General features: G+C 38.6%; 1 protein-coding gene across 1 annotated transcript in view; it reads left to right on the top strand.

The window, feature by feature from the left end:
• TTC9 (tetratricopeptide repeat domain 9) overlaps positions 1 to 13,939 on the top strand; it is a 59,507-nt gene that overhangs the window by 21,612 nt on the left and 23,956 nt on the right. The window lies entirely within an intron of this gene.

Here is a 13,939-nt window from a genome sequence, read left to right as displayed (position 1 = left end):
TGGATTGGGAATTGAGCAAGTTGACTCTGAGGAGGAAAAGAAAGCCAGTGTAATAGACTTGGAGAACAGGGAACAATGGAGATATCAGAGATATCAGTGAAAATAAAACCCAAGAGTGAGGCATGGAGAGAGATGGAAAGGGAAGAGATTATATGAAAGGGAAGAATTTCAGAGCTCAAGATCCTGATTTGGAGAGAGAATAAAGAATTCCTTTTTACAGAGAGAATGTAAACAGAGTGGCAGAGAAGACTATAGATGTCAATGGCCCAAGCAATTGGGTGGGGACCAGGAAAGTATAGAACAGTAGAAAGGACACCAACTCCAGAGTCAGAAGAACTGGGTTCATATTCAGCCTTTGACATTTGCTATCAGTGAGACCTTGGTTAAGTTACTCTTTCTGGCCTGCTTTTTCCTCATCCATAAAATGAGGGTTGGACAAGATTGAGGGTTCTTGAACTTCTGTGTGACTTGATCTTTGGGAGTCTGGTGAAACATATAGATCATATCTTAGTATAATGCTTTAAAATTCATAAAATACATAGGATCACCAAAGAAACCAATTATATTGAAATAGTTACTTACAGTTGTTCAGACATTTTATCAGTAACATCTGACTTTTCATGGATCCCATTTGGGGTTTTCTTGGCAAAGATTCTGGAGTGGTTTGCCATTTCTTCTCCAGCCCACTTTCCAGATGAGAAAACTGAAGTAAACTGGGTTAAGTAACTTGCCCAGTGCCCAGCACTCTATCCATTGTACCTAGTTACTAGGTTGATATATATATGTATATATATCAATATATCAATTAGGTGGCACATATATATATGTGTGTATACATGTATGTATATGTATATACACATCTGTAAAATTCACTGGGGGATGAAATGGACCACTGCAGTCTCTTTGTCAAAGAAATCCTGAATGGGGTCATGAAGAGTCAGACAGGACTAATCAACAAAACAACAATTAAATAAACACAGATATACATGTCTGGGCATATATATGTTCATTTACATATATACATAGGTTAAGAACTCCTAGACTTGATGACCTCTGAGGTCCATTGAGGCTCTAGATCTCTGATCTCCTTGTTCCACCTTCTCATTTCTTTGTGGCCAAATTTTATCCCCTATTAGACTAGAAGTTCCTTATGGGCAAAGCTCATGCCATTTTGTGTTTTTTATATCTGGGGTCCCTGGCACCGTGCCTATGGAACGTATGTTGTTCCTGGAGGAGCCAGGTTGTTTCATATCTGTGTCCTCAGCACTTAACCAGGTTGGGGGGGGGGGGAAGAGAAGACAATAAATGTTTGTTGATTGATTGTACTTCATAACTGTTAAATTGCATTGAATTGGGAGATCAAAGGAAAATTGAAGGACTAGTCTGACAGCCATGACTCAATAATAGTCTCCCCTGTATTTGATTAAACTTCTCTGAGTGTAGACCAACTAAATAAATAGAGGAGTGAGCATACAGAAAAATAGATTCAGCCTCCTCTCACCAAACCCCCCCCCCATCTAAAGCAGAGGGTTCCTTAAAAAATTTTTTATTGATGTCCTTTGTTTTTTATATCAACAAAATTTCTTCTCTCCCTTCTCTTTCCCAGAAAGTCATCTCATATAATAGTTGTTGTTGCTTTTTTTTTTTCCCAAAGAAAAAGCAGAAGGCAAAAAATTCAGCAGAACTGTTCAATAAATTTTAAAAAATCTGAAAATATATGCAATGTTCCATACCGGCAGTCCTCCCACTTCTGCAAATGAGTGGGGTGAAAATATCTTATCATATTTGTTCTGTGGGGCTAGGCAAAACAGGGATTCTTAATTAGAGATCCGTGAACTTGGATAGGTAAAGATATTACACCTTTACTTTCATTAAACTCTGACTGAAATGTCACATTTTCTTCAGTTATTTAAAAATGTGATTCTGAGGAGTTAGGTTTCAGCAGTGTAAGGGGTCCATGGCACACAGAGGGTTAGAAACGCTGGAGCAGATTGGAATTTGGTTGTCCAGTAAGGTTTCTAGTAACAAGTTCTCTGGGTCCTAAACCCTGAAGCCAAATATACTTATGAAATGGTTCAAGGGAAAAGACATGGGTTTGTGCACAGGAGTCATCCTGTGATTTCTTCTCATCTCAAGCAACATTAAACCTATCATTTGGAGCAGAAGGGAAAAACCTATGCATGCTTCATTAGAAGAGAAAGGAGAAAAGAGTCAAGCATTGCTTGAGGGCCACACCTTAGCAAGACTGCTGCTACTACATCTGGTACTTACAAATGGCTTTGGGGTTCCTTTCTTACAAGAGCTGCATGCATTTGGCAAGCAGGGAGTCTTCTAAGGCCCCACAGCAATCCTTCAAGGAAATGGCAAAGCAGAAAACATTTTGATCAACATATTATAGACTTAAAATTGAGGACCAAAGCCAGAACTCAGAGGAACCATTTTCAAATTGGACTTCCAGCTGACTCCACTCTCCATTGTCTATTGTGCCTGATTCAACTTCGTGGGACAAGATGCCCCACACCTCTGGGTACCCCTCACTCATGTTTCCCCAACTTTCTAGTTTTCTTTTGTGTATTGTCTACACCATTAGATTGTAAGCTACTTGAGGGCAGTGTTTTAGCATAGTGCCTGGTACAGAGTAGGTGTTTTGGGATTGAATTGAAAATTAGTTCTTCCATTTTTCACCTTTTAGACCTAGAGTAAGTTCTTCCCATTCTTGGGCTTCCATTTCTCCATTTGTAAAGCAAGAGACCTGAACCAGATGATTTCCAAGGCCCCTTGTCTTAGCCTTAAATCCTTCTTACTTATCTGAAGAACCCCAAGTAATTCACTGGCGGAGCTGGAAGAGATAGTTCCTAAATACAAGCTAGGACTTGCTAATGGGGTCAGAAAAGAGAGTCACTAAAACATCCTTTCTTCTTCCTCAAGGGCTCCTGGTATGGGGTCTGGAGCCAGGGCTGCTGGTTTCCCTCACTCCAACTGGCTTTTAAAAGCTTTAAGCTCTCAGCTCAGTCAATAGAACTGGTGAGAGGTGAGGGTGAGGGAGAGGGAGGCAGAGGGGAAGGAGTGGAGAGGAAGGAGCCCAGGGGACTTTTTGGTGCCTCAGGCACCATCCAGAAAACTGTCAGCCTGATAGCTGAATTCTGATCAGAATCTTTAGCTGGTGATGAAAGCCCACAGCTGGATGGCGAGACTATCAGCAAAAAGTTCCCTCTCCCTTCCCCCAAGTCTGTTGACTCACAGACTGACTAGGTTTGATCTGGATAAGATTTGGAAGGAATTGGAGCAGATCCCCATCACCTCCTTCTCCCTGATGCCTCCTGCCCTCCCATAGTAATTACTGCCCCTCCCCCCCCAAAGGAGGGAAACAAAAACCAATTAGAAAAAAAGCCTCTACCTGGATAAGAAGATTGTTTAGGGAGGTCTAAGCATTAATCCACGAAGTGAAGCTCCCTGCCCTCCCTCCCCAAGTCATTTAACTTCTCTGTTTCAATCTCAGTTTCCTTATCTGTGAATTGGAGAGGATAACACCCACCTCAGGCCAAACCATTCTTCTTGGACTTTGGGACTGTTTTAGGCAAATAATCAGAATTTATGTGGCTGTTAAGAAAATAGTGTATGTCAATGCTTAGATAATGAGTAACCAAAAAAAGAGAGGTCCATCCAGAAGGTTCTATGGAGTCAAATCATCATAGAAACAGGTCAGTTCATTGGTGTAGCAATTCATTTGAAAACTGAAGGGAAAATCAGGATTTATATGAGGAAGAAGAATTCTATAATCTACATGTAGAATATGTATTTTATTTATTCTACATATATGATATATTTTATATAATATATTAATGTAGAATATGCAGATATATATGATTCTATATATAGAAATAAGGACAAATAATTCTGAATCTGGACTTTTTTCTACAATCACCATAACCCCCCACCCCCTCAGATGCCATATGTCCTATTGATCCGATATCGTGTACACTCACTATGGCCCCCAAAATGCATTCATTATTAGGTATTAAATCAGTTACACAGAATCACAGGGTTGGAAGGAACTCCAGTGGTCATTAGGTCAGGGGTTGGCAGCAAACAGGCCAAACCAAATATGGCTTACTGCCTATTTTGTAAGGCCACTGAACAAAGAATGGCATTTACATTTTTAAATAAAGTTTTATTGTACAGTATTTTAAAATGTAAAAGTCATTCTTAACTCTCAGGCTTTACAAAAACAAGCAGCAGTTCCAGACTGTAGTTTGCTGACTCCTGATCTAGTCTAAGCTGTCTGAACTAGGATTTTCTTTATAACATCCATGAAAAGTGATTTTCCAACTTCCACTTGAAGACCTCCAGTGGTGGGAAACTCAGTCTCCTCATTTCTTCTCTCTGCCCCTTGTCAACCTATTCTGGTGTTGAACAGCTCTAATTGAAAAACTGTTTTGCCTCCTAATGAGCCCAAATCTGCTGCCTTCTCTTCCTAGTACTACTAGCTTTTGGAGATACATAAAATCAATTTAATCCTTAATGGCAACCCTTGAAATACATGAAGTTCACATTGATGGTCCTTCCTTCTACCCTTATCCCAAAGAAACTTCTCTCTTTTCCAGGCTAAACATCCTTCAGCTATTCTTTGTTTACTATAATATCAAGTTCCTTCACAATGTAGGTGGTCCCCTCTTGTCAATAGCCTTCTTATACCTATATCTGACTTATTATTAAAAACCTAATTTGAATCGGTGGGAGCTTTGGCTGTTCATATTATGTACTGTCTGCAAAACTCATTAAGTCCCCTTTGATCACTTAGTCCAGTACCAAGGAGAGTCACTACAGAAAGAGACTACTTCAACATAATTAATAGTAAGGATGATATGCTCTTGAGATACCAGAAGTAAAAAGTAGTAGGTAGCTATCAGAAAATGATGATCATAGGTAATATACTATTTTAAAGTGTGGACCAGAGGATAGCTGGGTATCTCAATGGTTTGAGAACCAGGTCTAGAGATGGGAGGTCCTAGGGTCAAAACTGGCCTCAGACACTTCCTATCAGTGTGACCCTGGGCAAGTCACCTAACCCCCTTTGCCTATCCCTTACCACTCTTCTGCCTTGGAACCAATAAACAGGATTGATTCTAAGGCAGAAGGTAAAGGTTTAAAAAAATAGAAATAAATAAAAGTGAGGAACAGAACTATTGAATAAATGTCTTTGTGTTGAGTCAATTGTGTCCTTTGATTGTAAGAGGTATGCACTGGTACCGATTCATAGGTTATAGTGAATAGGATCATAGGAGTGCTTCCTCCAGAGCAGAGATGTTCCACAGTATCTTATGCTTTAAAAAAAAAGTCCCATCAATGTCCACATATCAAAAATTTTGGACAATCCAAAAACTGACAGCATTCCATGAGAGCTGGTGGAAATGGAAATCTCTCTCCCCTATTTTTGTTCTTGAAATTGATCCTAAGTATCATTGCCAAGATGGAAAAATTGTAAGGGCTCAGCAATTGGGGTTAAATGGCTTGCCCAAGGTTACACAACTAGGAAGTGTCTTGAGGCCTGATTAGAACCTAGGACCTCCTGTCTCTAGACCTGTCTTTCAATCCACTGAGTCACCTAGTTGTCCCACCACAATAAATGGTTATACAACTCAAGAAAGGTGCAGCTAGGTGACACAGTGGATAGAATGGTGGACCTAGAATTAAGAAGAGTACTCTTCCCGAGTTCACATCTGGCATTAGTCACTTATTAGCTGTGTGACCCTTGTCAAGTCACTTAACCCTGTTTGCCTCAGTTTTTTCATGTGTAAAATGAGCTGAAGAAGGCAATAGGGAACAACTCCAGTACCTCTGCCAAGACAATCCCAAAATTCTCATAGATTTCCACTTGTCTTCATGCTTTTAAAGGTCCAGCCCAAAGTCAATAAAGAAAATTGAGTTTCACCTCAAAGAAGGAAAATCTGGTCCCAGCAGGGCTCCCAATAGGGATAGGGGACTTGGGGTTGACTGGAAGTCACCCTCTCATTTTCACAGGCAAGAATTCCTCTGGGTCTTTGCAATGTACTAGGACACCTGATGTTTCCTAGTGGTTCTTTGCAACACATGGGGTGTTTCAAACAGAGATCCTTGCAAGATTAGTAGGCTACATTAAAAAGAAATTAAACAATCTCAGAAAAATCCCCAAAAAGGTGTATGACCCACAGGAAGGGATTATATACATAAAGTTGACTCTGTGATTTCTAGACCATCAGGAAAAACTTATACTATATATGAGTAGTATATAAGGCCTTCAGACAACTATCTCGATGCATACCACAGTAAGTCAAAAGGACACATCTTCAAAGAAGTAAAATTTTAAAGTTTTAACATGGATGATTCCTCCATAGAGTGATCTAGATGTATTGCTAAGCACCAGTATTCTAGGAATGTTTAACATCCATACTGCTTCTATCAGTTTCCAAACCAATAATGGACATACAGGTATCAACAGATATTAGTATATAAAGATTAAACAATAAGAAATTATTTCAAAGAAACTGGTCTAACTGGTAATGAAAATACAGAGCACTATCTAGTTCATAGTCTGAAAATACACACAAATTGTTTTTTCTCCAGTGGATCCTTACAAATGAATGGGGAACTCCAGAGAATCACGACCAGAATTACCTGCCCTTTGTCTGTCATACAGCATTAAGAAATAACTTCTTTATACTTTAAAAGATGACAGATTTAGAGCTGGAAGAGACATTAATGGTCACTGAATCCATCTTTCCCTATGAGGAAACTAAGGCTGAGAAAGGTTGAGTGACTTGAACAGAGTGACATAGCTAGCAAATATCTGACAAAGAATTTGAACTTAAGTCTTACTGATTTTTAAGTCCAATGCTCTGTCTACTAAACAACCTCGCTACCTCTAAGACCTTCCTTTAAGGCCAAGGTTTCTTAACCATTCTTATACCATGGACCCTTTTCAAAGCTCAGTGAAGCCTAAGCATGTCTTCTCAGAATATTTTTAAATGCATAAAATAAAATACATAGGATTACCAAAGAAACCAATTGTATCGAACTAAAAGTATAATTTTTGCCTTATTCACATTCAAGGACCTCCCTGAAATCTATCCTACCCTTCTTGGGGAGAAATCAGTTAACCAGATGCCCTATACTATTCTAAAATGAATCAATCCCTTTCCTCAAGAAGATTTGAATGCTGGTGCTATTTCCACTTGGCCGCTCTGTTGTTAAAATACTAGCCCTAAGATTTTAACCCTTCTTTTATCTCCCTAAGAATTTTCCCAATTCCTAGGGGTCTCTGATCACCCCACAGAGGACTAGTCACTGATAACTCTACCATCTCCTTCTTAAAATGTGGAGCCCTTGATTGACAACAGCTTTGTGATGTTGACTAAAAGGCCACCTGAAAGCAAACTGGTAGTCCTACAGACATGGGAAGGAGGGGGTAGGGGAGATAAAATGAAAACATTAAGTTAACCTCTTGGCAACTGTTTTGCTCCTTTCTATTGACTTACCTGGATTCCCTTCTAGAGAACCTGACTAGCCAGTTCAAGCATCATTTCCCATTCTCTTTCATTTCCTGGTTTTCTTACCCTCAGGTCCTCAACTTCAGAAATCTTGGTTTGTGGCTCACTGATGTTGCAAGGGAAAGTTTTCTTTCATCCAAAACTTGTCGGTTACAAACCACTCAATGAAAGGTTTGTTCTTTCTGAATGAATGTATTACCACATTTCTGATGACTGGAAAGGTATCTGAATTAGCAGGATTGAAGTTGGACCTTTCTAGGAGACATCAGTCAGTCAATGAGTATTTAGTTGTTGTTGTTGTTGTCATGTCCAACTCTTTGTGACCCTGTGGGCCATACTGACCATGTGCTTTTCTTGGCAAAGATTCTACAGTGATTTGTTATTTCCTTTACCAGTGGATTAAGGAAAACAGAAATTAATTGGCTTTCTCAGGGTTACACAACTAGCAAGTATCCGAGTCTGGATTTGAACTTCATGATTCCAAACTCAGTGCTCTATCCACTCAGCCACCTAACTGCTCAAAAGATTCTAGAATGATTTTCCATTTCCTTCTCCAGCTCATTTGACAGATGAGAAAACTGAAGCAAACAGGGTCAAGTAACTTGGCCGTAGTCACACAGCTAGAAAGTATCTAAAGACAGATTTGAACTCAGATCTTCCTGAATCCAGGCCCATCCCTCTATCCGCTAGGACTCTCTAAATACTAACCACTGTGTAGCTTTGAATTCAAAGAATAAAATAAACCCCCACTAACAAAGAGGAATCACTTATGTTCTAATGAGGAAGATAGGTAAATATATACAAAGATAAAAATATATACAAGGCAGTTTAGGAGGAAGGGTGCTAGCAATTAGGGGAAGAGGGTAGGAATCAGGCTAGGTTTCATGGGAGGGGTTGTTGAGGAGGTGAAAAGGAAGAGAAGGACTCTGAGGTCAAGCTAAAGGAGTGAGTTATAGGCATAGGGCATGGCCAGTACAAAGGCACAAAAGGGAGATAGAAAGTTCTATGTGAAAAATGGAGAAGGCCACTTTGGCAGTGTCATGGAGTACATGAGGGGAAGGAACATCTAATGAGGATGGGAAGATAGGTTGGGACCAGATTAAGGAGTCTTAAAAGAACGTCTTTTGTGTCTGGTTCAACAATTTGTTACTGTCTCAGGAATCATGGTTTGCCAGACCCTGTGAGCCTGGAGCAAGGTCAGAGAAGGGAGCTAGCTAGCTAACACGAATGGGTCATAATTTCCTATATTGGCCCCTTGTGTCCCCATTCATTTCTCTAGAGCTGAGAGTGATGCCCCTTATTTATTTTGTGTTCTCCCAAAGTAGCTAGCACTGTGTTCTGCACACAAGTTGGCACTTAAATGCTTGATTGTTCTAATGAGAGAGAGGCTACAAAGCTGTCTGGGAGATATTTAAGGAAAATAACTGCTCACTTACTACCATTAGTCTTTTATTTATCTCACACAACTCCTTTTCATTTAATCTGTGAACAGTCAAATTAGACTTGTCACCATTCGTCAAACATGTTCTTCCACTGCCTAACTGTATGCTGTTGTTAATCCTGCCCCTAGAATGTGCCTAAAATGCATCACCTCCCTCCTCTCAATCTTCTTTCCATATTTATCAACTCCAACAAATGTTTATTAAATGTCTACTATGTGTAAAGCACTGTGGTAGATGCTAGGGATATAAAGACAAAAATAAGACACTGAGCTCTCAGGGAGCTGTCCTTATTGATGGAGTTTTACTAACAAGAGTGGATAGGGTCCTGGACCTGGGATCAGAAAGGAGCCTGAGTTCCAATCTGCTAAGCTACTTACTAGTTATATGACCTTGGGCAAGTCACTTCACCCTGTTTGCCTGTTTCCTCATCTGTAAAATGAGCTAGAGAAAGAAATGGTAAACCAAAAAACCCAAATGGAGTTACAAAGAGTTAGACAAGACTGAAATAGCTGAACAATAACAAATAAAGTGTTTGAACACAAAATCTTTCCTATATGTGTGATTCTGGGCAAGTCACTTAAATTTTATCTGCCTCAGTTTCCACAAGGTTGTTGTAAGTATAAAATGGGAAAATATATTTAACATGCTTTTCAGATCTTAAAGTGCTATAGTAATGCTAGCTATGTCATCATCATTATTACTAGTACTATTGGGGAGATAGATAGATAGATAGATAGATAGATAGATAGATACATACATACATACATACATAGATACATAGATACATAGATGGATGGATGGATGGATGGATGGATAGATAGATGGATAGATAGATGGATAGAGACAGACATACAGACAGAGAGACACATAGAGAGAGAGATACACATAAGGAAATCTGATGGGGCAGTTTCACTAACAGTTGGGGGGATGAGAGGACATGGTACATGAAATGAACTTTGAAGGAACACGAGGAAGCTTAGAGGTGGGTGGAGGAGAAGAAGGCATACATCAGGTCTAGTGAATGGCTTGTAAAAACATCAGAGAATAGGGGATTGAACAAGATCTGAGAATAGCTAATATAGCATTTTGATAGAAATGTGGTGTTCAAGAAAAGAAATAGTATGAAATAAGATTGCGTGGAAGATCTACAAAGAAATAACCTTTACATTGATATAAGAAAAAAATATTAATGAACATATCCAAAAGTGGAATGAGTGTCTTAAGAGACTGTGGATTTCTCATACTGGAGTTCCTCAAACAAAGGCTTCATGACTCTTGCCAGGTATGTTGTACAAGAGACTTTTATTCAGGCAAGGCATGGCCACTAAAGTATCTTCTGGATTTAAAAACAATGAACTTATGTTCATTTAATTCAATTAATGTTCAATTAAATTCCACATTTTACCAAAAAGAAAGAAGAAAGGAAGAAAAGAAAGAAAAAGGGAGGGAAAGAAGGAAGTAAGGGAGAGAGAGAAGAAAGGGAGCAAAGAGAAGGAAGGAGCTTGAGAGCTAGATGGGGAAGGTCTTAAATGGCAGGCTAAGGATTTTGTATTTTATCTTCTCAATAATGAAATACCATGAAGTATTTTTAGAAGGGAAATCTGTACCTTCTGGGAATATTATTTTGGCAGGTGTATGGAGAGGGGGTTGGAGAAGGCAAGAAGCAGACTTTTATAGTCTAAACAAGAGGTAATAGAAGCCTGAATTAGGTTGGGGGCTCTATGAGTGGAAAGCAAGGCATAATTAGAAGATGCTATAGAGCAAGAATTGACAGGATTTAGGAACTGATCATATATGGGAGTGTAGGAGAGGAAATATCAGTGACTCTGAGGTTATAAATTTGTGTGCCTGGGAGGATGCTGACATCCTCAAAAGAAACAAGATTAGAGAAGGAGCATGTTGCAGAGTAGGAATGGCAATAGTGGGTTCTGTTTTGGATATGCTGAATTTGAGATGCCCTACAGGACATCCAAGAAGAGATATCAAATGAACTAGGGTTCAGGAAAAAGGTTAGAAATTAATATAGAGATTTGTAGAAATTTAGATTTGTAGATAAGTAGAAATGATCTTTGGAATGAATAAATGAAAAGCTTTCTCATGGGGCAGTTAGGTGGCTGAGTGGATCGAAAACCAGTCCTGGACACGGAAGTCCTAGGTTCAAATATGGCCTTAGACACTTCCTAGCGGTGTGACAAAGCTGGGCAAATCACTTAACTCTAGTTGCCTAATCCTTATCACTCTTCTACCTTGGAATCTATACTTAGTTTTCATTCTAAGACTGAAAATAAGGGTTAAAAAAAAAAGAGCTTACTATGCTGTAGATACAAATGCAGAGAACAAGCAAACAAACAAGCCAAAAGAGTTCCTTCCCTCAAAGACCTTACATTCTAACAGGAAGACCACATACATAGGGGAGAGTGGTGGCTTGGCAAAAGAAACTGTGGTCAGGAAAGTTCAAAAGCTGTTAAGGGGAATTGTTTGGTAGTGAATTAACAAACCTTTTCCAGAGACAATGGTAATGTTAACTTGATGATGGTTTTCAGGGGATGAGGTGGAAAATTGGGATATAATTACAGAACAATAAATGGTAAGAGTAGAGAGGAGCCTGCATTGTCCCAGATAATGCCAAAATGAGTGGTCTTGTTCTTCCCAGGCTTGGTCTCAGACAATGCATTTTGAAAAGTAGAGCAGCAGAGTAGCAAAAGAAGCAGATAGATAGAAAATCTAAGGAGATGTGCCTATGGGGAGGGAAAAGAATAGGAACCAGGACAGAACTGTGCTTAACACCCATGCTAAGGTCAAAGGAGACAGATGATAAAACTACTGCAAAGGAGACTGAGAAAGAGTGTTCAGTCACGAAGGAGAATCAGGAGAGAGCTGGGTCACAGAAGCCATGGGAGGAGCAAATGTCCAGAGAGGAGGGAATGATTTCCAGTATCAAAAGCTGCAGAGAAGGACAAGAAGGATGAGGACTAAAGATAAAAAGATGAATGGACTGGTAAGATCCTTAGGTGACCCACTACATCTAAGCAGGCTCCAGCTATGACTCACTTTACTTCCTGGGCAACATTTCCCCTGATGCCTTGCCAGTGTGTGTGTGTTCGTGACCCCTCATCCATCTCATTCGTCGGCTGAGGCAGTTTCTAAGCTTTTTTTATTTCTTTGATATGACAACTGCTTTATAGCTGTTAAGCTTTTGCCAGAAATAATGATAATCAAGGTCAATGTCTACCTTTTACTTTTCCATTTTCCAGCTTCAATGACTTATTTGAATAGATCATGTTGAAGCTGTTGCAATTATACAGTGTTTTCTTGTCATCTTTACTGTTTCTCCTAAATGGATGCTGATTTTGTCATTTGTTCTAACTAAACGATCTGACTGAACATAGATTTTCATATGGCTTCCATTTCAGTAGTCATTTCTGATCTTTCAATATGATCATTCATTTTTTGCACCATTCATCAGTGCTAACAAAATCTTGAGCTTTTATAGCCATTTTTAGAAGTATAGATATTTCTTTTCAATATATAACATGTATCATAACAATATAATATATTATCAACATATATATAATATAACATAGCAATGTAATAGATATTATTTTTATAAATATGTAATAAATTATAACAAATATGCTTATCCAAGAGAAACAAATTCTCACGTTAGTTATGTTCGAAAATCCATGTCTCATTCTTTTTTCTTCCTCCTTTCTATCTTTCACTCTCCCTAAGAAGGCAAATAATATGATGTATTTTATATATATATATTATCACATAATACATATTTCCTTGTTCATGTTGTGAAGGAGGACACATATTGCTTACACTAGAGAAAAATTCATGGAGGAAATACAGTGAAGAATGGTATGTTTCAATCTGCATTCAGACTCCATCTGTTCCTTCTATGGAGGTGGATATTCTTTTTTGTCAGGAGTCCCTTTATAGCTATTTTTAATTTAGCCCTAATATTACAAGTGTACATACAGGAAATGAAGGCTGTATCTTCTTTTTTAAAGTCTCTTCTTCTCTTTACATGACCGTGTACCTTTCCTAGACCCATTAGTAGGTTTAGAGCAAGAATCTATAATCTCATTTTACAGACAAGAAATTTGAGGCCCAGAAGGGTGACTTGCCTAACTTCCAACTCTATTCTAGAATGTCATCATGAGATACAGAGGTGAGACTTCTTAGTAGTTTATAGGGTATCTGCCTATTTCTTCAATGTGAGCCATATTTTCCAACATACTTATCACTATCCTTCCCCAGAACCACCTTTGCATTGAAGTCACCAGATATCAACATATATGCTGACTTGGTTTGAAGAAACCTATCAAATTCTTTGTAGAATTTCCCTACCTCCTCATCCCTTACAATGCAGTTTAATGCTTAACACTGTAATTTTCTTCTTGGTGTTTTTTTTTTGCTTTGTTTTGTTTTTGCCCATGTTCTCAACTTAAATAATATAAGACAAGGAACCAAAGGCTTTTATGAAATGAATGGCATGTTTTATTGGGTTCATTATGAAACCAACACCATCAGTTAATTTGTTTTTCTAAGAGAGAACTATGAACTATCCTAACATTTAGCTGAAACTTTTTGTCTTTTGTGTCATATATTATGATGTTAAATATGTATGTGTTGAATATTCATGATGTTGATTCATGGTGTTAAATATTCATGTGATTCAGTTTTTCTAATAATTTCACAGTTTATCAGCCATTAGTCAAAGATCTCATGTTTGAACTAGCAGCAGTTAAGTTAATATTGTGATTTCATTGGTTTAGGGAATTTCCAGATAAGGAAATCCCCTTGCTACCAATTCAGGTTAGCACCTTCTCTGTACCTTTTAATATTAGAGAATTGCCTAGATAACCAAGAAATTACATTTCTTCCCCAGAGGCATATGGTTAATATGTGTCAAATGTGAGAGTTGAACCCAGGTCTTCCTAACTCTGATTTTAATTCTCTATC

The sequence above is a fragment of the Monodelphis domestica genome, chromosome 1, assembly GCF_027887165.1.
Source record: "Monodelphis domestica isolate mMonDom1 chromosome 1, mMonDom1.pri, whole genome shotgun sequence".
NCBI classification, from domain to species: Eukaryota; Metazoa; Chordata; class Mammalia; order Didelphimorphia; family Didelphidae; genus Monodelphis; species Monodelphis domestica.
Note: the sequence above shows the minus strand (reverse complement) of the source record. Positions and strands in the feature narration are given on the sequence as shown.